The 25,864-nt window shown below is 42.5% G+C and overlaps 2 long non-coding RNA genes across 4 annotated transcripts; one reads left to right on the forward strand and one right to left on the reverse strand.

The window, feature by feature from the left end:
* The first annotated feature begins 20,174 nt into the window (after nucleotides 1-20,174).
* On the forward strand, nucleotides 20,175-22,414 carry LOC139066100 (uncharacterized). 3 transcript variants are annotated; one of them, XR_011519072.1, is made up of 4 exons: nucleotides 20,175-20,942; nucleotides 21,469-21,561; nucleotides 21,694-22,147; nucleotides 22,243-22,414. It is a non-coding gene; the product is annotated as an uncharacterized lncRNA (long non-coding RNA). The 3 variants fall into 3 exon arrangements; XR_011519071.1 differs by lacking the exon at nucleotides 20,175-20,942 and having other exon boundaries at nucleotides 21,166-21,561; XR_011519073.1 differs by lacking the exon at nucleotides 20,175-20,942 and having other exon boundaries at nucleotides 21,166-21,561; nucleotides 22,286-22,350.
* A 255-nt stretch (nucleotides 22,415-22,669) lies between these two features.
* Nucleotides 22,670-23,448, reverse strand: LOC139066101 (uncharacterized). Its single transcript, XR_011519074.1, has 2 exons — nucleotides 23,146-23,448; nucleotides 22,670-22,800 (listed from the first exon to the last, which is right to left on the reverse strand). It is a non-coding gene; the product is annotated as an uncharacterized lncRNA (long non-coding RNA).
* Nucleotides 23,449-25,864: the final 2,416 nt, after the last annotated feature.

Here is a 25,864-nt window from a genome sequence, read left to right on the forward strand (position 1 = left end):
TGTGGACTCGATGAGCCGGGTCATGTAGGGGTTTCACCCCACAAGAGCTGAGCCAAATCAGGGGTCATAGGCTGCCTCACACACCCTTCAACCTTTAAACCCATGGCTGTAGCGCTCTGATGCCCTACGACAACCTGCAGAGGGCCGCTGGTGATCCCCCCCCCGCAGGGGTCAGCCCAGATCTGTTCTACTAAAAACACTCAGGAGGCTTCGCCGCCTTTGCAGCAGCAGAGAGGGTCATGGGAGACGGGATTCCAGAGCTATTTGAACGATAGAGGTTATTTTTCAATCTTGCCACTGTTGCTGTTTCTTTTAAACACAATGATTAAAGGAATACGTCAGGACTGTCAATGAGAGCAGGGACTGTTTGCGTTACTATGTGTTTCTTTTGATCAGTGGCTGTGGGGCTTCATGGTGCGTTGGTAAGTTCATTCAAAGCATCCTTCGAAGGCTTTGCTTTTTTCATGTGATCTTTTAAAAATAACAATACTCGGCAGCATGGCCCAATTGCATGAATTGTAGCTGCTCATCAAACCTTGAAGGGCCATTTTAGCTGCAGTGAAAAGTATTTTACTCCGTAATTGTGAGTCGTGAGCTGGAATGCATTTTGTTGAGCGAAAATCTGTGAAACATTTTGCCAAACGTGACCTAAAAACCAAAATGACACAGTCACGTCTACATCAATGTGCTCATCGGCCTTTTAGTAAGTTCTACAGTCCTTGAATGTTGTCTTTATGACGTTTACACATCTAAAAAAGCCTTTTTAGTAAGTTGTAGTGTGGTTAAAGTGGTGAAAAGAACGTACTCCTGATGGCGGCTTAGGCTTAAGGAAAAGGTAGACAGCGCTGTCATCTGAGGGGAGTTTGGTGTGATGGTGGCTCAGGGGTTAGGAACTTTCCCTGTCACCAGTGGGGTGCTGGTTCAACCTCTGGTTCTTCTCCAGGCTCCTAGTGTTGTTGGGCAAGACGCTTCACCCTCATCTCCTGATGGTGGTGGACAGAGGGAGCGTTGGTGCCTGTCTCCAGCAGCCTTGCCCCAGGGTAGCTGAAGTTGAATGGATGAACGATTCACCGTAGTGTAAAGTGCTTTGGAGTGTGAAGTTTGATGTGTCACATGACCCTCTTCCTATTGAAAAAAACCAAAAGTTGGATTCAAGAAGGCCGACTTCAAAATGGTCACGATGGTCACCCATCTTGAAAAGTTTGCCCCCTCACATATACTGATGTGCCACAAACAGGACGAATATCACCGACCATTCCCATTTTATTAAGGTGTATCCATATAAATGGCCACCCTGTATTATTGTTTTAAGCAACAGAAATAAAACGTGATTTGTTTCAAACTGCAAGTGTAAAAAATAAAATTGATATTTTGCAGCGATTAACGGATTTTCTCATGAACGTGACCCTCCACCCCCCACTAATCTAAAGACTTGTACACCACAGGTGACCACTGGCCTATAAGATTAGGGCTAATCATGATTTTTCAGATTGAATTGCCTCTGTGTATGAAATGTGCGATGGTAAACAAAGCTGCACGCCTTCCCCTAAAATCTAAAATCTCATTAGAGGGCATGCATCATGCTATTTTACACATTCCAGAGCAAAGATAGGTACAGTATATGATGACATATCAATCTTGGCACTATTGAGGCGTCATTTTTATGAAATATAAGTTATTTTCTTGAGCCATTCCTTCCACCAAGACATAAGACCCTTGTATTTAGATTTAGATGAAACCCTGCCCACTCGGTGATTGCCAAGTACCCCCCAGGAGAATTGTCAGTCCTGGAGTCGTGTGCAAGCAAGCACACACTTTATAGCCATTAAGCTAGCAGCTATTCACTGCTCTGACTTATCCATCGTCCATCCGAAGAAGTATTAAGTCTGAAAACCCACTCTGGTACTAATGGTGGATTAACTAGCAGTCCCTGAAATCATGTTCACAGTCTGATTTGATCGCTGAGAGCTCCTGAAGATAAAATTCAACCATTTCTGGAAAACTGGACAAGGCATTATTTGAAGTTCAGACTAAGAAATAAATCACTTCTTCACAACTGTGGAGATTCAACTCCCCTCTAGCTACGCAGAGAGACTGGGTGTTAGTGTTTACAGTCCATGGGAGGAGGTATCTGGGCCCGAGGCTACCTGGACAGGAAGGAGACAGCTGCGATGATGCAGCAACAACCCCATACAGCTGACTGCTTTAGCTTAGCAAAACATTACAGAGCTGAATGAAAGAAGCAGCTGAGACATGAAAATGCACGAGGAAGTAATGATAAAATATGGTCAAAAACTTTAAAAAGTGGATTTTGCATCATATAGGCCCTTTAAAAGAGATTGTGTTGTTTTTTTTTAAACATGTTACATCTGGGAAATCTGAGTGAAATTTTATAATGCTTGAGAAGGGATTTGGTATAAATTAACTCACGATCCCAATTTCTAACAAATGAAATTTGAAATGAGTATTCAGAAAACATATTTTTGCTTAAAGGGACTTTACGGACTTTTGAATTTTTATGCTCGCGATTGCCCCCTCAGGCCAAAAGCGTAACGGCAGCTTCAAGAGTAAGCTCGTGCACAAGGCGCGCATGCTGTACGTGCACACTCCTTAATGAAAATAACAGCTGAGACAGTCCCTTGTGTGTGTGTGTGTGTGTGTGTGTGTGTGTGTGTGTGTGTGTGTGGCCCGGAGGACAGAGGACAGGAAAACGCGCAGCTAATTAATTAAATAATTTGGTTCTGTAGCTTTCTCTTCAGCACAGCCGACAAAGGTTTATGATGGGTCAGTCCTCCTGCATGCTCAGATCATTCCCTTCCCTTGCTTGAAAAGTTGTTACAAAATGAAAGTTGAACCCACATCTTTTTTATCTGTGAATTCAATGCCATTCGGGCATCTTACTGTAAAAAATATACCATTAATGTAAAAAAGAAACTCTAAATGAACTATGTTCACATCCAGAATCAAACCCAGATCTTCTGCATGAGAGTCAGACATCTTACAAGGTGAGCTACACTCTAGTAACATTCACAGTATCTGTAACTTTTATATCCTTGATGACAGCTGAAACAACGTCAAACCAAAGAACGGTTCGAAGCGAAAATGGCTATTTTGTTGCTAATTTGCAGGAAATATCTAGAAGAAAGTTCTACAGAAAGTAGCTAAGGGTCCTCAGAAATGTAGCTAGCTTTGTCACTAGGCGTTAGGAACAGCGACAAAGTGGCACTGCCTCTCTCTCTGCTGCTAAAGCTACTGATAGCAAATGCTACGGGCTATGCCTGAGCGTGAACGCGCATGAAGCAGCCTGCTCGACCCGAGCATCTCTCTTTTTCTGTGATTTTACAGAAAAACAGGCAATCACAGTAAAAATGCCAGGGCTCATTCTACAGGACCAGGGCATTGCAGGAGAATGTATGAAGAAGACATTTATTATTTCTATACATGTTTTGGCTGTCAAACTTCCATAATGCCCCTTTAACAAATAACTGACCTCTTACATAAACCACAGCTATTAGAAGGATAAAATTGCTGTAACAAGTTTTTTTTAACACCTTACACATAGGACAGTGTTTACGGCGTTGGGCTGCAGGTGAATTTTATGGTCAACGCTCTCTTCACTATGTTGGCGAATCCTTCCAAAAAGCTGCTTCACCTCTCTGAGAGGTTTGACCTCCTAGTCAGCTCCACTAAACGTTGCGGAAAACACAAGCTCGTTGACTCATACCTGTCAGGAAGTGTTGTGAAGGATGTGACGGCGGGAGAAGGCTGTGAATTGATTGCCCTCTGACGGGCTGCCAAAACGCTCTCCGTGTGCCATCCCGTGCTCAGTCGGCTTGTCATGCCCCCATACGCGCAGATAGAGGGACATGGCTAATTAAATGGAGTAAAAGCTGTTGAAAGGGGCTGGACTTTGCCAGCACGAGAGGACTTGACACTCATGTGTTTCCAGAGAGCGAGGGGGCAAGCGTGACGGAAGCAGGAGGCCCACGTTGCAGCACCCCGCCTGGCTGTGAGGGCTGCAGTCACGGGGTGAAGACCCTTTTGGGGGAGGAACGGGTGGTAAATGGTGATGTAGGACAGTTGGTGTTAGCATTAACTGCAATTCCAGACCTTTTTAGGTCAGTCTACTTTATATTTCCTGAGCGCCCTGGCCAGCAGAAAGCTTTAAACCCCAAAACCCCGTCTTGTCACACACACACACACACACACACACACACACACACACGTATAAACACACATTCCAGGAGATTGGGATGGGAGCGTGTCAATCGGGAAACAACGGCTGTTAGTTACAGAAAATGCATTACGGCGTGAGCCCTGGCAAAGGAGCGAAGGAGAGGAAGTGGTGAGATTACGGATGGGGCTGTTGGAGGAGAGCACGGGGCAGTTTCCTCCCCCTCTCTGCTGTAAACTGTCGTGATTTACAAGGCCTCCGGGGGTGTGGATATCCCATCCTCGTCTCATCAAACCTCGACAGCTCCTGATTTTAAAATAATCCTAAATCAATGTATGACAGTTGTCAGTGGGCCATAAGAAGGTCAGAGGAGATAGACACCCCCTAAAAGGGCCAAAATACGGTCTTGAGTACTTTTCCAACACTCGTTATAAGCTAATTCCTTCTGACCTCATGGTTGTTAAATAAGCAAAACAATACTGGACTTTTATAACAACCTGGGGCTCAAGAAGTAAGATGTTCTTCTCCAGATGATTAGAAAATGCAATGTCCAATTTCACGTTGTTTTTGAACTGCATGTGGAAAGACCGTAGAAATGGATGTACCAGAAAGCGAGTTCCTGTTTTAACATGTGGAGAAACTTAATGAAGGTGGAGGAAAACATCTTGTCTTTGTATCTTTAATCATCCGAGTCACTTTGTATCAAACGGAGGAGTCGTTTATGAGTGATGATGGAAAGGAGCAGAGATGGACCAGTAGATTGGGGTCTTGTCTTCAGTAATCAAGACACCTGCTGCTGCAGCAAGCAGGGCCCTTGTTGTTATGCACCTGGTAGGGTTTTCATATTAATTGCCTTTATTATTTTTTTTATGCGGCTCAAACGGCAGCGTGCACCCCCACAAATTATACATCAAAATGAGCGGCTCTGCAGTGGCAGGTGTGCTATTACTTTTCTAAGTGATCTGATTTACCATGATGAAAAAATTAGCAAAAAACATAAAAAAGGTCCCATTTTCTGGCAGATTGAACTATTCTTTAAAATTTTGAGTGTGTAGCATTTTTTACATTTGCATAAAAACTGTGTGGTCCAGCTGCAACAGAGTGGCTCTCTGTCCAGGGTGTACCCCGCCTGATTGCCCATTGACCGCTGGAGATAGGCACCAGCCCCAGCCCCCCCCCCCCCCCCCGCGCAACCCTACGTGGACAAAGCGGGTTCAGACAATGGATGGATGTCTTGTGCCAGGTGGCAGGTCCCTTTTTAAAATGTCTTCAGGAATGTTTTAATTTTCGAGTTGTTGAATTTTCAACATTAATCACTTTTTTATTTAGGGACCTGCTTCAGCAAATAGGGCCCTTATTGTTATGCACCTGGGGAGTATTCGACATTAACAACCTTTATTATTTACATTAATGTTTCTCATGATTTTTTTTACCCTAGTGTCACCCAAATATCATGATTGTCGGGTTTTCACCCCAACATCACCCAAACATCTGTATTTGGGGTTTTCACCAGCATTACCCAAATATCACAATTTTGGGATTTTTCACACACTAACTATAACTGTTGGGATATCTATTGACTATTCTTCTGTGTGGGGGGTTGCTTTTCCTCACTCCTGATGCGTCAGTGCCTGAGAACTAACTCTGTCTTCCTCTGCTGAGTCCTCAGGGTCTCTAAGATTGTCCAACGCCTCGTGGTCTTCTGCCATGACCCCGTGACCTTGGAAAGGGGGAAGTTGTAACGTACCAAATGGGTCAATTTTAACCCTATATATTCACCAACATAGTGACCTTTGATCTACAGCATGAATCCACTTTCTATTTGGCCTTCTAAATCCAGAAGGTTCTGTTCAGTGTGTGTTACATACAGAAGACAAGACATACCATACCATACCATACCATACCATACCATACCATACCATGTTTATTTCTAAAGCACATTTAAAAACAGCATGACAGCTGAGCAAAGTGCTGAACAGTAAAAAGGACAAACCCCAAGATAAAAACAGATAAAGTCATATAGGAGGTAAGAGGTCAAATCTAAAAATTTGTAAAAGAAACAACAATAAAATACAGTCACAATAAAATGTAAAAACACTAAAAGCTAGATCATTGAACAAAAGCTAAATGATAAAAGAAGGCCTTCAGTACCAACTTAAATCGACCCAGTTCTGGGGCCTGTCGAACACTAAGGGGGAGAGAACTTTGTTTGATTAGCTTGTTAAAAATAGAGTTCTTTGATGTATTAAAAGGAGAGAGTCCATTCTTCATTCTTCTGTTGAGCTAAAAAGAAGCAGTTTTATAACAAATGCATAAGACCTTGAGGCCATATCTCATGCAGACTAGTTCTGTGTCAGAGGAGAGGGGGAAACGACTTTTGGTGGAAAACAGTCATTTCATTCCGTTACATCTGGAATCATCACATCTTATTGGTCATAACTAATATGTTTTAATTGCTACAGCACCGAATATCATGAGTATGAGTTGTTCACTCTAACAACACCCAATATAATTTTCTCAAGATTTTCACCCCCAAATCACCTAAATATAAATATTTTGGGTTGTTTACCCAATGTTTACCAACCATCATTATTTGGCCTTTATACCACATGGCAGCTATCTTGTGCCAAGCCGCGTGTCCTTTCTGAAATGTCTTCAGGAATTTTCTAGTTAGGGTGTGGTTGCTCTTGTCTGTTGTGGTAAAGAAGGAGGTCAGCTGAAAGACAAAGCTCCCAATGAGCTAGGGCTGGGACGACAATCAATAAATCAATTAATCGTACAATAAATGAGCTCAATATTTTTCCAGACTCAATATATCGAGGTTAAGAAATGTACTATTCTATCATCATCATCTTTACTGAAGTGCGGTTTTGGTTGTTTCCATTCCATTCCATTTATTTGATAAAGCACATTTAAAAACAGCATGTGAGCTGACCAAAGTGCTGTACAGGGGTAAAAACATATAAGGTTAAAAGAAGAATATAAAAGAATAAAACAACTAGAGCAAAACACAAAGAACCAACAATGAGAAGTCAATAAAATCAGTAAAAGAACAGTGTAAATAAACCATCGATAAAATAGCTAGGTAGTAAAAGCAAGAGAATAAAAGTAAGTCTTTAAGTGAGACTTAAAAACCCCAATGGAGGAGGAGAGTCTGATATGCAGCGGGAGATCATTCCAGAGTTTTGGAGCGCAGACAGAAAAAGCTCGTTCACCACGGGTTTTGCAGCGTTGACGGGGAATCTTTAATAGGTGTAGGTCACCTGAACGGAGAGTCCTGCCTGGCACATAAGGAGTGAGTAACTCGGATATGTAGGGTGGTGCTAAGCCATTCAGTGCCTTAAAAACAAACAATAAAATTTTAAAACGTATACGGTAGTGCACAGGAAGCCAGTGAAGTCTTGCTAAAATGGGAGTGATGTGCTGCCGACGGCCAGTATTGGTCAGAAATCTTGCTGTCGCATTTTGTATCAGCTGAAGGCGAGATAATGCGGCTTTTGAAATGCCAAACAGAAATGCATTGGAGTAGTCCAACCTTGAGGTGATGAAAGCGTGAATGGTTGTCTCGAGGTGGCGCCGATTCAGAATGGGTTTTAGTTTGGAAAGACGTCTCAGCTGATAAAAACATGATTTAACCATTTGATTAACGTGAGGGTCCATTTTTAGAGCCACATCCATTTTAATTCCAAGATTAACAATTGTTTGACTAATTTTAAAAGGAAGAGCAGAAAAATCAGGAGCGGAGGAAGACAAGCCATTAGGAGTAAAAACAATAAACTCGGTCTTAAAATCATTCAGGAGCAGAAAATTTGCTGACAGCCAGTCCTTAACCTCACTCAGGCAGTCAAGGAGCAGCTGGATGGAGGTAAAAGCCTTCAATGGAACATAAATCTGGCAGTCGTCCGCATAAAGATGAAAGTTAATGTTAAACTTCCTGAAGATTAGTCCCAGTGGAATAATATAAATGCTAAATAAAAGGGGGCAGAGGATAGACCCCTGTGGAACGCCCCAAGGAAGAGCAGCAGAGGGAGATGAACAGTCGTCCATTCTAACTCTAATAGACCTGTTATCAAAGTAGGAGCAGAACCAGTCAAGCGCGGATCCCTTAATACCGACCAAATTCTCAAGGCGGGACAATAAAATGTCATGGTCAACTGTGTCAAATGCAGCTGAGAGGTCCAACATTACCAGGGCAACATGGGAACCGGAATCAGTGGCTAAAATAATGTCATTAAAAACCCTGATGTGAGCGGATTCTGTGCTGTGATATTGTCTAAAACCAGACTGGAATTTATCCAAGACCCCAAAATTGTTCAGATGTGGCATAATTTGATTATAAACCACCTTTTCCATCACTTTTGACAAGAAGGGGAGCTTTGAAATGGGGCGAAAGTTCCCGAGGTCAGTTGGGTCTAGGCCTGATTTTTTCAGTAGTGGTTGAAGCACGGCATGTTTAAAAACAGAGGGTATAATTCCCGAAACAAGGCTGGAGTTAATAATGTTGAGCACATGAGGGGCTACCACTGGAAGAACCTCCTGGAAGAGTCTGGCTGGTACAATGTCATCAGGACAGCCTGATGGCTTCATGGAAGATATTAATCTCTCCAAGGCAGGCAGTGTGATCGGCTCAAAATGGTCAAAGCGTCCGGTACAAACAGATGCAGGTAGCAGAACCTCTCCAGGGGAAATGATTAGACTCCTAATATTGGAGACTTTATCAAGGAAAAAACTTAAAAATTGGGAGCAGAGATCATCTGTGATTGCAACCGTAGGAGAGTAATCACTCGACAAAACTGCATTTAGGGTTTTATATAAAGCCCTCTGGTTGACACTAGATGAGCCATTGTATTAATAGTTTTAGAGAGACGGGGTTCACTTTATTGTTTTTGGTGCAATATTTTTCTAACAGAGTGAAAGACCTTTTTTTATTTTATTCTGTTTTATTGTTTTATTTATTTATTTAGAAGTTCTGGTTCTGGACATTCCAATGTTAAATAAAGGTTTAAATTGTTGCATTTTAAAGGGTGTACTTGCATTATTATTATATTGACATGACAAAAGTGGTTATTTTGGTCTCGATAATGTAGACAATAATATCGTTTATCGTCAATCATTTGTTGGACAGCATATCGTCCAGGCCTACGATGAGCTGGCCTGTCTGAATACCAACCCTCACCAACGGTCATGAGGTTTGGATTTCTGGGTAGGACGGCTGGTCTGGCTTTTGTAAATAGAATCAGCTGAGATGGTAATCTGGAGTTTTTCTTCGTTAGAGCTCAGATCACCTGCATAGTGACTGTGGAGGACAGAAAACTATAGCAGCGACTTCTTAAAAAAAACGTAACGAACGCGCCTTCGATTACAATTAAAAGCAAGTCATGTCCACGATAAACGGACGTCCGCAGCAGTGCAGAGACCGCCCCCATACCCCCTTCATGCTGCCGTCGCATAATGTTTTGTAAAAAGGATACGATTGCGCAACATTACCGCCATAGTCTGACCACTTATAAACAACCTGAGACTCCCTGATGCCGCCTCGGTGTTGCAGCAAATTGACGGCGTTGTTTCGTAAAAGTTGCTGGTGAAACAGGTCATAATCTTAGACACAACACCTCTCATTTGCATGTCCTGACCAACTTCAGCGATGGCTAAAACTGTAACTGCAGAACAATGCTAGACCAGGCATCTGTCAACGCCGAAATAAAAATAGATATGATTGCATAACTTGATTATTGCTTTCTTTCTGCTTACGTGTCTGCTGTTTTATGTTTGTATTATTCATTTAAAAACTTCCCAATCATAAATCAAATATTAAATTATGTCTTGAAGTAGCTAAGTTTGAATAAACTGTGTATGTGCCGCTGTTGAGAGCCCATAAAACCACCAGGCTGCAGCTGCCTCGTGCTCCTCGCTGAACATCCTCTCTCCTCGTATGGTGAACATGTTTCTCGCTGCATCTCTCAGAGCAGTAAATAATCGTGTTTTACCGTCGTCTTTCTCTGCCGTTCCAGCTACTGCTCCGCTGATGCATGTTTTTTATTGGTGCAGCATCGCCTCAAACCGGATGTTACCCACCAGCTCCTCTTGTGATCGTTGCATGTCTTGAAAGACCCCCTAAACAGCAACAGGAAGCGCTTCGCAGCGCAGGTCATGACCCTTCTCACTCAGCCCCATGAGTCAAGCAGGGCCCACCCTGGTGAAACACAGGAAAGTTCCGGTCCCGTCAACTAGGTGTGGAGGGGTGGTGGAGAAGGGGTGCATCTTTCTGTCTATCTCAGCAGAAACGCGTCAGACGGAGCAAGGTGCACATCTGTCGAGCGGTAGCCGTGTAATAATATTACACACAGGGCCCAGACAGGCACATCTAAATGCAGCTGCAGCTGCATCTACAAGGCTGCAGCCACGGAAGAAAACGCCACACGAGGCTTTACTGGAGAGAGACAGAACTCAAATGGGTTCCTTTGAGATGTCTGAGTTGAGGTTCTGGGCTGTTACACGGTCTGAAACTAGACACACATGCATGCGTGTGGTAAATCAGGCTTTTCTAAATGTTTTTGAATGCATTTTCTGGTCATTTATGGATCGTTTATGTTCACCTGTAAAACATTTTCAACCTAACGTCTGCGTGAGGTTATTTCTTTCATCCACTCTCTCCTTTTTGTGGCAGGCCGTGAAGATCTCAGATTTCACTAAGTACAAAGCAGAGTGAGTTTGTTGTAGAAACAAAAAAAGTAGATAAAAATGCTGCAGAAAAACTAAACTGACAAAAAAACGTGCTAAATAAATAATTGAAATAATAAACTATTCTGCAACACTTTGATATGAGCTTAAAACAAATGATGCAACTCTAAAATTACAACTAACAAGTTGGATGCATCTTTAAACTAAACACTTTCTTCTCCTTCATGATTTTATGTTAAAGAGCAAGTTCACTGAGAAACAATTTTTTACATATTATTTTTATAAATGATGACTCTGAGTTTAACATGCAGGTTGAACATGAAAACTGTCTTCCACCCCTATTTCCTGCATTAGCTTCTGATAGAAAATAGTCTGTTGTTGGTTTAACAACATCTTGGCTAGTAGAAGCTAACTGTTAGCATTAGCAACTCCACCACACAGCAGGACTACTCCAGGTATATAGTATTTATGGAGATAAAACATTACGAGCACTCAAAGTCAGTGGTATGAGTCACGCTGCTTTTAGCCAATCAGAGGCGAGATGTCCAGATATCAGGAAGTAAGACTCCAAAACCTGCCGCCTGCCATTTTCTCCTCCAGTTAGGGTTAGGATTATTAACAACTGCGTAACCCTATTATGTAATGCATTACAGACACCGCCTCCATACTCAGCCCTTTGTTCTAACTTTAAGGACACTTAAGACGGTTCTCCCTTGCCCTGCCTCCAACATGCCTTCATCTAAATAGGATAGATTATCCAGAGTTATCTCTGTAGTTATGCTGCTATAGGCTTAGACTGCTGGAGGACACACTGACCACTTTCCACACTCGACTACTTTCTTCTACAATCTGCTCTTTAACTGTATTATTTCCTGCTATTTCAGCTGTTAACTTTATTTTTTCTCTAAGTGTTTTTCTCCCCAGAAGAAGCTACAATGATGTTCTGCTGAGTTGTGGTGGCCTCATGGAGGGGGCCATCGTCTAGCACACTGCTGCTAACCACTTAAACATTCTCCCTCTCCTGATAATAACTTTTTACTTTCCTTGACGTTGGATGTGCTACTACTAGTTTACCCGTTTAACAATAGATTCACTAGGATAAATACAATAAAGTTTATCTCTCGCCAAATAGAATATCTACTAAGAAATCACAATGTAACTATAGACACATTACTTGGTATATATGTTGTGAGTGTGGATATGTGTTTGTGTGTGTGTGTGTGTGTGTGCGTGCGTGCGTGCGTGCGTGCGTGTGTGCGTGCGTGCGTGCGTGTGTGTGTGTGTGTGTGTGTCTGTCTGTCTTCTCGATCCCCAGTGAGTCGTGGAGGATGGCTGCTTATACTGAGCCAGGATTCTCTGGAGGTTTCTTCCTGTTAAAAGGGAGTTTTCCTCTCCACTGTCGCTTTATGCTTGCTTAGTATGAGGATTGCCGTAAAGTCACTGACACTTGTCAGTGACTTGATGCAATTTGCTGGGTTCCTTATATAGGAAACATTTTACTGATCGGCTTAATGAACTGACCTGGATTGGAATGTTTATTATGTAAAGTGCCTTGAGACGTCTCTTGTCGTGATTTGGCGCTATATAAATAAACTTGAATTTAATTAATAGTTATCAACAATTTTAAAACCTTGTGAATCAATGTAATTCCACAATGTTCATAAAAACTTGACATAATTTGCGTGTACTACAATAATAATCAGATAAAGCGGTTCCTAAGCCTTTTTCCTTGAGGACCTCCTTGCCATGTTCAAACCAAGCCAGGATCCCCAAATCTGACACGCACACACACACACACACACACACACACACACACACACACACACACACACACACACACACACACACACACACACACGCACGCACACACACACACACACACACACGCACGCACGCACGCACGCACGCACGCACACACACACACACACACACGCACACACAGTAAACTGAATCATTTACAATCTTTATACAGACATACAGAGTTACAACTTTCATTCAGAGGTTGACTTTACTGCAGGGTGTGTTATTGAGATTTTATAAATGTAAATTTTACAAATAAAATCTTGATAACCTTGCAACCTCTGCAAAGACAAAATTATGGGGGACCTTTTGCTAACTTGAGGGGACCCCCTTGGGGTTCCCGGACCCTGGTTAGGAACCACTGCCTTAAAGGGAACTGATGCAGTAAAGCGACTTGCCTGGACTCGTCCTGACTTGCCTGGACCGGGTAGAAACACAAACACCATTTATTTTGTGCACTGTGAAAACACAGTTTAACCACTTTTCATTTTCGTTGTGTACAAAATGCAGCACCTGTAGAAAAGTTGTTTTGTGGCACAAATTCAAACTTTGTGGCTGAAACAATGAAAACACTGTCATGGGAGTTGCATTAACGCTCAGCTACATCAGATATTTCACTTTAATGGATGGAAGTTAATGGTGTGAAATATACAGGAAGCAGAAATCAAATGCTCTTTTCATCCAAACCCTGTATTGTTTTCTCACTCATCTATCGCCCCTTGGCTTCAGCTTTTACAGATAATCTAGATTGATCAGCGTCCTCTCTGTGGATTAATTATTCAGCCCTCCCATTACTGAAGAAAGGTTTGTTAATACCTTCCTGAAAAAAAAGTATTAAATGAATACTTGACATGAAAACCGTTTCACTCATAACGATCAAGTCTGTTTACTCACTGGTGCCTCGCTGCCTAGTGATTAATCTTCTTGTTAACATTTATTCCCATGAATGTTGGTCCTTGTACTTATGGACATTAAAACCTAATGTTGTTGCATTTTGTTGCTTTTGTTGTATCCTGGCTTGGAAAATAACCATGACTTAACTTAATGACCACCATTTTCTTTATTTTAGCATTCTGCAGCAGCTAAAGTGGATCTGATTCTACTTTTAATTTAACAGAAATATCTGTCAAAGTCAAACATGGTTAAGGAAACAGGCTTTTACGACACACTTGGTGAGAAGCCTAATGCAACCCCAGACGAACTGAAAAAGGCCTATCGCAAGCTAGCCTTGAAATATCATCCAGACAAAAATCCTACAGAGGGAGAGAAGGTAAGTGTTTTGTTTTTGTTTCATCACAAACAATAACAAATGTGTTTAAGCTTTTTTTTTCTCCGAAGTTCAAGCAGATACGTGATGTTAATCACCCTCGGATACCACCATTTAAAGAGTTGTAGCCATTTTTGTGTAACTGTAGCAGCCATCAAGTTTTAGATGTGATGACTAGTTTCCGAAATCTGCACTAAATCCATCAAGTTGTTTATTATCAACAGTCTTCTTCTTTTGTTTGGCTAAATGTGAGCTGGTCTGCATGATGCGTGACTGATGTGACATCAGAGCCAAGTTGCAGGGAGAGCCCAAATCACGGGGACCTCAGCTCATAGGTGAACATGGTTGAGATTTGGTGCAGAACAGAGAGGACATGCAAACAGTTCAGGGACTTGAATGGTGACACAATTCGGACAAAACTCCAAAAATGAGAAAATGGTGCAAAAGTCCATTTATGTCAGTGACCCAGCTCAGACTGAGAGACCGTCTAAAGGCTCAGGAACCCATTTCAGGTGTTCTGGATTCATCAGCTGATTGGAGTGTGACACGTTGAGTCTAGAACAGTCTTGTTCTGTGTCCCTTTGTTCCCCAACCCCTCCAGTTCCCACTCCTGGTTCTCCTTTTGTGTTTCATAGCGCCCTCATGTGTCCTTTGTCTGCGTCTCATTTATGTGTTTCCTGTTTTTTAGGCCTTCATTTCCTTCCCTCTGGTCGGGAGATCATTTGGTCATCCTCAGCCCCTCCAATATTAGCTCCAGCCTCTTGTTCCCCCAGCTCAGTGTGTGTGTGTGTGTGTGTGTGTGTGTGTGTGTGTGTGTGTATCTTGCCCAGTTCTGTGTGTGTGTGTGTGTGTGTGTGTGTGTGTGTGTGTGTGTGTGTGTGTGTGTGTGTGTGTGTGTGTGTGTGTGTGTGTGTGTGTGTGAACCCTTCCCTCTGACATTCCCCTCCCAGGTCCTGTGCTCTCTTGGCCCCCTCTTAGCCACGCCCCTGTAGTTTTCTTGCTGTAGTGTCTTCCTTTAGTGTCAGCTTCCCCTTAGTATTTTAGTTATGGTTCATGTTCATGCCTTCTGGTCTTTTGCTTTTTCCCTTAGGTCATTTGTCTTTGTTACAGCCTTTCAGTTTTTAGTGTGTTTTTCCCCCCACCAGTGTTTTCTTCCTCCTCCCTGATTTGGTAATTGTATTCACCTGGTTCCTCTCCCTGCGCACCTGCAATTCATCTCCCTCATCCTCCCAGTCTATATAAGCCTGTTTTTTTCTCTGTCTTGTGTCGGTCCATTGGTTGCTTGTTTGTTGTTCTTGTCAGTCTTGTTCCTGTTCCTAGCATCTAGTGTTTCCAACGTCTCTAGTCCTCTAGTGTTTTTATGACTCAGTTTAGATTACTGGATTTTTTGGTTTTTGGCTCCCTGCCTTTGGATTACTCCTAAATAAAGGATTACTTTTCATCATCTACCTCCTGCCTGGTTCATCTGGTTCTCTGCATTTTGGGTCCTAAACATCCTCCTACAGCAGCTCGTGACAAGAACACACGTGTCAGACACAAGCGTTTTTATGTGGCTCGAGAGATAAATATATTAAAACTGACACGCTGGCCAATTTTACTGCAACGACTACAACTCCCATGATGCTTTGCAGTGTTGGCGCGGAGCCGAAGTGTCCCCCTCCTTTGTGGTTTTTCCAGCGTCTGCTGCCGGTGTCTGCAGCTCCGCATCTCGGACAAACTAAACACTCCTCTCACTCAGCGCTGAGTTTACTCAGCTATTTGCCGACGTTGAAGCCCAGAAACTGAGATTTTTACCGCTCAGTAATGTGTTCACGACTGAAAGAGAAAGTTTTCCAACTAACTTCCAGACAGAGCTGATATACCTCCAGCGAGCAGCGACACGCTCAAACCAGCCTGGCTCTGTGGCTGCTGTAGTTTTTATTTTTCCTCCCCGACGCACAACAACGTGGTCAAGCTGCTCAGACATGTTCATCAGCACAAACCTATGTGAGCAACTGTTGTCATCTAATGTTGTCATTATTATGATGAAGATGAACAAAACAACAGGAGTCTCCTCCTCAGCTCAGATCAACCCCATGATGCAGGTATCTGGCTGGAACAGGTGAGCATCACAGTAAACCAGTGGAACAAACTGAGCTTTAAATATGTTGGTTTTATGCTCTTTTTCTGCTCCAAAACATGAAAGTTAACAGGTGAGATGTTGCATTTTCATTTAAGATAAAATTACATTATTTTGTTGTTGGGCCGTGAGAAAAGATTTAACCTACAGTAAACAGGAAGTGGAAAGGCTGCAGATAGATGAATAGAATAGAAAATCCCTTTATTGTTCCTCAGTGGGGAAAGCTAGATGTCACAGCAGCGATGACACGTATTACAGGAGAAAAAAGGAGAATAAAAAATAAGAAAAATGAATAAACAAGAAAACATAAATCCTGAATAGATTTTAAAAATGCTGATTATACCACAATTAATGAATACCGCTGATGCATTTTATTTAAAACTGACTTGCTCGTGTGTAATTTGGTTATTCCACATTCAGTGTTAATGCAAAAATAAGTTTGTTTCCAAATTAAAAGGTTCAAAATTGCATAAATGTTGATAAAGAAAATGTGCTAATTTGCCGTCACTTTTTCAAAAAATATGAAGTTTGGCCCTCGACTTCATCCCAGATTTTCATTTCGGCCCCGTGTGAGTTTGAGTTTGACACCCCTGGTCTAGAATATTAAACTTTTCCACAATATTCAAACCGTCTGAGATTTTGAATTTGGGGATTTCATCAACTGTAAGCCCTAATCATCACATTTATACCAAATAAAGGCTTGAAGTATCTGGCTTTGCATGGAAAGAGTCTGTCTCATTGGTTAGTTTCACCGTTTAAGTTGATTTACTGAAATAAATGAACTTTTGCAAGATATTTAAAATTTTGAGTTACAACTGAAAACCTAGAAAATTACTGCAAAGATGTGAATAAATCTTAAAATGAAGTTTGTTAAAAGTACAAATAAAAACATTCTCTCAGAAAAAAAATTCTGCAGCTGAATTAGTACCAGATGTGTAAATAGTTATTTATCTTCATCAAATTTCAATTCAATTCAAAAATACTTTATTAATCCCAGAGGGAAATTAGAGTTTCAGTACACACATTTCTGAGATCAGACATACGTACATTGACACATGACAAGAATTGGTGACTGTGGTCATTCGCAACCCGAGTCGCGCTACGGTAATAGATCCAGAGGGCTTATATGAGGATAGAGTCAGGGGGAGGGGAAAAAAAGTTACTTCAGAGTTACCCTCAACAGAGAGGGTAGCTTTGCTATGCAAAAAAACACCTCAGACAGATATGCACACAAAGTTCAGACATTACACAACATAAGTGTCCACTAGGTGGGGAGGTAGGGTTGGGACTCTCCTCACTTCAGTGCGTGCAGCCACATGGAGCAGTGCTAATCACCTCTGTTTGGACAGAGGAGGGAGATAATGGGTTAGAGGGCACAGTGACTCCTAGATGCGGTTCCACGGCCTTCACCGGTCACAGTCCGGCCCAGGCTGGGATAGAGAGAAAGAGTTTCCATAGCGACAGGAGCATTCCACATTTCTTCTGAGGGGGGAGTTTTCACTTCAGACTCACAGGCTCCAAGGGCACCAGATTCAGATAAAAATTGTTTTGGGGACAGACAGAGATAATTTCCTCTCTGTCTTAGTGTTCTGTTGGTCTTCAACCCATCCAGGTCCAATAATGGCATTATCAATCTATACCGAACCGTGCTGATCCGTCCACTCTCTCCTTGATGGAATCCACCTTCTGTGCCAGAGCCTGAATCTCAGCCAAAGTTCCAAGCTTACGACTCATCTCGACAATTATATGAGTTTGTACGTTCACAGCACGATGCATTCCATCCCTGAGCTCCGGGATTGAGCCAATATTCCTCGACAGCTTGTTAATTTTCCGGTATGCCAGGTAACCGCTCAGGCCAAACTGCAGGAATCCCGACACCAAAACAACAAATATCCAGACATCTTCAGAGTCCTCTACAGACAGTTGAGAGAGGCATATCAGGTTCCGCTGTTTCCAGGAGTCCATGATATACCCAGCTGGCTCTGTCCCAGAGGAGCATCCGGGAGCCCCTTCTCCCGTTCTCATCGTTGAAAAAATGTTGTCAATCACGTTGAGAGACATCAACTGACCAGATCCATGTTTAATAATTTCCAATTTCCAGAAAAAAACGCAGAAAGCGCCGTGCACGCAAAGACAGGACAAAGAGGGAGGGATGAGGAGGGAGGGAGAGGAGAAAAAAAAGCATCTGTACTCTCCAAGAGCCGGAAGAAGATAGAAATGCTTCCTCATTCAGAATCACGTAATCCCATCCCGTTTCCACCTCACGGTGATAAAAATCATCCTCTTAGCCTGCTGAATTTATGCCTTGCCACTTCTGGTATTTGTCCTTTTGCCAGCTGTTTTCTTTCCTGAAGTAAATCTCCATAAATCAATGGGAGTTAATCTGCTGAGAAGATTGTGTGCTCACCCTGGATATGGGTGCACTCCATCTCCATTGGTTACAGAGCATCCATCAAGTGCTCAATGAAGGCTCTGTGGAGCAGTGACACCGCTGATCTCCGTCTAACCTGATCACCCCCGACAAACTTCACCTTGCACTCCTTCGTGCTCCACATGCGCTAAACGGATCATGAGACCGAATTGTCCTTAAGAGACGAAGCAAGTCTGTTGTTGTCTGTTGTTGAGTCCTCAGCTACTTCATCTTTATCTGGGTTGGCCTTTTGGCCTCATCACCAAACATTTCTTCCTCAAGTGCCGTCTCAAGGGCGGCTGTGTCTGGCTGCATTGGAAAGTTGATCTGATTACCCCGTCATTCATCATGTAACTTTAACTCCAGGGGGGCCCGAGAGGAGCGAAGTAAAATCTTAGCAGCGACATGAAGCCGGGACTGAGTGGGTGCAAATCATCTTTATGCTCTCTGCTGAAGAAGATGGGTTTTGGAATTCCTCACATTCTGTCCAGGAGTGGTTTCAGATTTACGTCAGCATCAGAGATCCAACATGCGCACGCTTAATGGGTCTAATAGAACATTTTCATCAAGAAAATGAATTTGAGAGTAAAAGGAAGCTAAGAGATGAAAAGAAGGAAAGGTTAAAGGTTATGGGATACCTGAATGATATGGTTTGAACCCCAGATGGTAAACGGCCTGTGTTTGTGTAGCGCCTTCTTATGGTTTATCCCCCAAGATGCTTCACAACACAATCAGTCATTCACCCGTTCACACACACATTCACACTCTGGTGATGATAAGATATTGGGGTGCACTGACGGAGGCGAGGCTGCCGAGCACAGGCGCCACCAGTCCCTCCAGCCAACACCAGCAGGCAAGGTGGGTCAAGTGTCTTGCCCAAGGACACAATGGCAGCATTCTCTGGTCGGAGCCAGGATCAAACCTGCAACCACCCGCTCTACCTCCTGAGCCACTGCTGCCCCAGATGACCCTTTTGTTTTTATCCAAGTTCCCCTCCTGCTTTACACCAGTCTCCTACCCCTCCATCACACAGTTGTTGCTTGCTGTGAAGCCGTCGCCATCGCTGGAGGTTTTTAAAAGTCACCTGAAGGCTCACTTCTACCATTTTATGTAATTTTATTCTGTTTTGGCCCTTTTTAACCCTTTTTCTTTACCTGTTCTTTTGTTTTATTTTTATGGTGTGGTTATGTTCAGCGCCTTGGGCTCCTGCAAAGGTAGTAGAAGGCGCTATTTAAATAAAATTTGATTGATTGACTGATTGATTGTTGTCAAGATAAATGTGAATATTACGTTCTGGAGAATCCCAGAATGGCCGTTGTGCTCTAGGGCCGACACCCTCCCCACTTAACTCCTCTGCCACTCCACGGTCTTCTTTAAAACTGTTCATACTGTCATAAAAAAAGGTCATGTGTGGGTCAGAGTTGATGCAATTTAACCAGCAGTGGGATCGTAGCCATTTTTAGCTAACGTACAAACACACACAACCAGGTAAAAATAATAAAGAGGGTTCTACAATGTAGGATCAGCCACTAGAATGCTAATTAAAATGTAAAATATGCACATTTATATGAGATTGGATGTGGTTCAAACTAAATATAAACTAACAGGAAATGAGTTATGAAGGATGATTGACTCTGATTTCATGCATGCCTGTAAGAGAGCTGTAGGCGTATGTAGCGTTAGGTACCAAATTTGGTACTTCTTAAAGAGCAAGTAACGTCTAAATTAACTTTTTTTTGCTGATGAACTGTATAAATGAGTGTCTAATAGTGTTTTAAATGTGTGTATTCATTATTTTAGCATTTTGGTGCATTTTCTTAAAAAATTAAAAATTCTGCCTAAATACCACAGTATAGCTCCACCTTCAGCTTAAAACATAGAATTTGACTCATTTTGAATAAATTTTAGCCAATGGCTAAAGAGTAAGATACTACGTAATCCAGTAGAGTACTACGTAGCAGCTCTGTGTCAACGTTATAAAAGCATCGGGAGTCTCGGCCACGCCTTGTGGCGAGTTGGGAGTTGGATTTGCATGAGAGTGTAGGAGGCTAGCCGTAGTTCAGCATTAGCGTATAGCATTAGCATATCCTAGTCTTTAGCATAGCTTTTAGTGTTATACATACTTATTTAGTGTTAGCTTGGCTGTTGGATATTGTAGTTTAGTTACTGTTTGGCTGTTAGTGTAATTAGGAAAGTAGTTCGGGTTTAGTGCTCCATATCGTGTTAGCATGGTGAGATGGTGTAGTGTAGTATGGTTGCGGAGCTCTGTCGGGTTGCACTCCTTTCCGCTGGACTTAGAAATTAGGCGCCAGTGGTTGCGTGTCTGGAAAAGATTCAGCTCCCGCCTGGTGCTGTAGTTTGCAACCAGCATTTTACCCGCGATTCTGCACGTCTCCGTTCCAAGAGGGAGGCTGTGCCCACCGTGGCTCTTCCGCGATTTAGATGCAGCCCACCGACTCTGCTCCCCCACCATGACGGGCTACAGTCTGAGGTGAGTAAGCTAAATGAAAGTTTTAACATCTTCTAAAGACAATTTCCTACCTAAATGCAAAGTTTGAGAGACGTGGTTCACTCCATTTAGCTAATATCAGTCTGCACTGCCTTCGGGCTATTTTGTCAAGTTCACAAAATGTGGAACGGGATGTAAGGGTAGAATCAGCGGCGAATCGGAACATATCTCGAAGCCCTGGCCGACAAAACGGTCCACCTGACTGTCAGGCTCAGAGAAAATTCGGGTTGTTTTTGTGTCAGTCGGTAATTCAGCAACAGTGACTCTAAACTGACGCAGCACTAGTTGACAGACAGCATTACAGCGTGAAATCTAGCACAGCGTGACCCGGTTCCGTGAGGAATTCTGTTCAGGAGGTCGCATTTCAGGGTCTCCACATCATATGTGACTGACTTTTACTTTATAATAACATCACACACTAGGAATGTTATAAAGCGCCTATATGGGACAGTTTCTTTTGTATTTTATCTGACTTTATAAACATCAATGTGCTTCTATTTTTTTTCAGGCTAAATCTACCCAAGACACTGGCTGTCAGACTGATTTAGTAATCTGCAAGAATGCACTTGTCCAGGCTGACGTGGTGTTACCCGTAGCAAAGGTGAATTATTTTTAATAATCTTCTATGTAAACATTTTATTACCTTCTAGTTTTAATTTGTTTTACAGATTGTTACAAGTGATTTTATGCTCTTTTAAACATTTATAAATGTGCTGCTTCTTTGTTTTTATAGAGCTCACAGCCTCAGTGTCTTGTGACACAGGGACCATGATGGAAATTCATCTTCCAGAAAGTCCCAGAGCATCCACACCTCCTGAAAAGACCACGGTGTGAGGTGTCTGCTGTTGATTCCAGCTTCCACCTCAGTGACAGTGCAAGCTCAGTGAACTGTTCAAGGTAAAAAAAAATTAAAACATTTCTGAATTTTTAAGATATTAACAATTAAATAAGTATGTGATTACATCATGAAGGAGGCTACTGATTCTGGCCCTGTGACACTTGGTGGTCACCACCAGGTGGTGACGTGTGAGCTGATTCACCTGGTAAATAACTTTTAAATTAAATATTTTGTTTTTGCTATCAAAAGTAAATTAACTAATAACCTGCATTACTGCAGGACACTCAGCAAAATATGGACTCTACACCATGAGGCAGGCACACGTTAATACTCAATAAGAGCACATAAGGTAAGCAACACCACATATTATTTTTATTACTGTACACTGTCCTGGATTTGTTTTCTTTCTGCATGATTTGTTTTCTTTCTGCATCTCATCATTAGCCTGGCTGATCACCTGATAACTCCTGTCATCTGGTTATGACAGCATGAGGATGTCCTCACACACCTGTAACCTACCAGCTCATCTGGCAGAATAGAGAGAGAAGAGACAACACCACATCTCCTGTTCCTGGAACGCCTTCAGCCATCCTTTGATGACTGAGAACCTCCATCAGCTCTGTCTCCTGTCTGCCTACAATTATTATAATAAATATTGTGTTTGACAAGTTTTTTGTGCTGCCAAATATCTCATTTTGATTCCAGTTTTGATATTTTAATGGATATTTATAAATTACATTAATTGAATTATCACATTGTCGCATGTTTAACTAGCTCTATTGTGATGAATTAAACTAGCACCTCACTGTTAAAAGCTCGTTTTAATTTCAAGCATGTTTAAGTATTTATGGACATGAACAAAAACAGGAAATATATAAATTGAGATTTATTTAATTAATATAACAAATAAGGGGGAAAGAGTCATTGAAAGGCACATTCTTCTGGAAGCTCCTGATCCCGACGACATCAGCAGGAGACCAGCTGCAGACACCAGAGGATCACCTGCAACCAAGAGCAGCTAGTATCAGTAAATAAATAATGAAATCAGGGCAGTTTTAATGGGCTGAACACATTACAGAATAATTTTCTCATGGGATATTTTCATAACTTTATGCAGCAGACTAGCTTGAGCCTAGATCTCCTGGAGAGCTGCTATCCAGCACGTTTCAGTGGATTTTCCTGCTTTAACAGGTTAGATAAGCTGTTAAGCAGCTCAGCTGTTTGTTGCTGATTAAAACCAGGTGTGTTGATGCAGATAAATCTCTAAAACATGCTGAATACTAGCTTTTTAGGGCCATGGAGACAAACCCTGCAGCTAATCCAATGCTATGGCTAACGGCTACTTACGTTCAGAGATGGGTCTGTTGGGTCGGTTCCAGTAATTTCAGGCAACTCACAAGCTCAAAACAATAAGGCTCATGTCCGCTTGTCTCCTCCAAATAGACTTGGTCCCTTTCTTCTCGAGTGTCTGGGTAAGGAGGGGGAGAAACGTCCTCCACTTCTAATGACTGCTCAGAGTGAAGGGAGCTAGCTTCGTCTAGTTAGCCGTCTCTTCGTCACTGCCACGGCTCCGCCCTCTCGGTCCTCCAGGCAACGCCTACTAATGTTGCAGTTTTCAAAATTGATACGTGGGTGGGGTAAGACTCTGAGGCACACTTGACATGCACTTTAAGGTACCGACCGAATTCCATAGTACCGACTGAGCACCGATTCACGTCAATTGAAACGGTGCCTCGTTTCGGTACCCATCCTTCATAACGAGAATTTGCCTAGACAGCTGCGCATGCGCAAGAGCGTTACGTCGGTCGCTGCGAGCCAGTTGTAAACAGAGCAGCATGGTAGAAAGAACACACGCTAAAGCTTGGGTCCACTTCACTAAATGTGATGGGTAACTGGGTGATGATGAAACCAGCGACAACGATCTAAGTGAGACATCCTCATCTTAATCTGCTCCGGTAGGTAAATAAAATGTTTAAGATAACGTTAGCTTGATATGTTAGCTTCCGTTTCGCTACTGGTGCGTTCGCTTTCTCCTCGGAACTCCGAATTTCTGACTAGAAGAACATGAACGCGCTCTAAAGTTTGGCTTCACTTTACTAAATGCGACGGGGGATTGGGTGAAGATGAAACCAGCGACAACGATCTAAGTGTGAGGCATCATCATTTTAATCTGCTCCAGCAGCTAAATAAACTGTTTAAGATAACGTTAGCTTGATAAATTAGCTTCCATTGCCACCGTTTTTATCAGCTAATGGTGCGTTCGCTTTCGCCTTGGAAATTCTAGCTTCCCAGTAGGAAAAATCAAATGAAAAGGACGGCAAAAGGAATGAAGATACACAGTAAATGTAGTTCACAGTAAAGATGTTTGCTTCAATTTAATTATCAGCTTATAAAACTACAAGGACGATGTTAAAATACAAACAGTTGTATGTTATTTATCGTGATATTTATCAAATATGGTTATAAATTGAGAAAAATATATATTTAATTATAAAAGAGAATTAAAATATTAAACACTCAAAATTATCTAAAATTGGTACCGGTAAGTACCGGTATCGATTCCTAGGTACCGGGAATTAGTACCGAATCGATTCAAATGTCAAAGGTACCCATCCCTAGGCATATGGGACAACTCATGCTTCAAATGTTCATCACAAAATCTAATTGGAATTTGATGCAATGCTGTTAAGCTTTTGTTTGGGCACCAGGGAGTGACGAGAAAACGACGTTTCCTCTGAGAACCCAGAGGTGGATGCTAGCATCAAGAAACGGGCAGCGAACCTGCAGCACACTCTCCTGAAGGAGAGGTGAATAACTTTCACCTTAAACAGATGAAACCGCGTGGAGGTGATGTGTGGAGACAGATGAGACTAAAAGTTAAGTTTTTAGGATTGGTGTGGAAATTAGGTGCAGTTTAATCTGCAATCTGAGTTTTATCAGGAAGCAACAGCATTTGCTTCAATGTTGGGCGACGGTGGCACGTAATTGGAAGGTTGCAGGTTCAAGCCCTGCCCAGTCTGTCGCTGTCATTGTGTCCTTGGGCAAGACACTTAACCCATCTTGCCTGCTGGTGGTGGTCGGAGGGACCGGTGGCGCCAGTGCTCGACAGCCTCGCCTCTGTCAGTGTGCCCCAGGGCAGCTGTGGCTACATTGTAGCTCATCCCCACCAGTGTGTGAATGTGTGTGTGAATGGGTGAATGACTGATTGTGTTGTAAAGCACCTTGGGGGGGTTCCAGGACTCTACAAGGCGCTTTATCAGGCCATTTACCATTTTAACATTTTCAGAGGTGCTTATGTATGTTTGAGACTCTTATTGTGAAGGGCTGGGGATGTTCTGTGAGTTATGCTGTAGTGATTGATGCTGTTGAGGAGATAAAGACTGAATTAAGAAAACGACTCCTGCTGTTATGTTATAATGAGCTCTCTAATAAGCCTTCTAATAGTTTAAAAGTGTATTTTAACACCAAAGGGACACCTGACATCATGTAATCAGGCTGGAGGAGGTCAGGATTTACGTCTGATACCTTCCTGGTTTTACAAACGGGTGTTGTACTAATTTCCTGACTGACGTTATAGCCTGGGATGGATAGAGTTTCATGGTTGATATATATTTTTGAGGTTTGTACAAGGAGAAAGGTTTGAATTCTTCTTCATGCCTTCCTGCTCCATGAAGAGGAGCTCCGTGCTTTTGCAACCACAAGCTCAATCTCCTTGTTGACCTTCTTTTCTTCTTCTCTCCTGAGTTGGGAGGCTGTTTGTGAAAGCAGACCAGAGGGGACCACACGGGGAGCAGGAATCAAAGAAAACATGTCTGACAAACACAATTAACAACCAGTGGCGTCACCTTTCATCTGTACAGAAAGACCAAATCCACTCTGGGAATTAAGGGCTGATCTCTTACAGAGTAATTCATGAGCAAAATTATTAACTGAGACGAGTCATAGCCTCACAGATTCCTCAAGATGTGCTAAAAGTGAGTAAGCTGCAGTTATGGGGCAGCAGCTAGGGGACTGATCAAGTCGAGATGACTCAGTTTGCTGCTGTTGTTCATCACGTTGGTGCTTC

This window comes from Nothobranchius furzeri, chromosome 1 (genome assembly GCF_043380555.1).
Source record: "Nothobranchius furzeri strain GRZ-AD chromosome 1, NfurGRZ-RIMD1, whole genome shotgun sequence".
Taxonomy (NCBI): domain Eukaryota; kingdom Metazoa; phylum Chordata; class Actinopteri; order Cyprinodontiformes; family Nothobranchiidae; genus Nothobranchius; species Nothobranchius furzeri.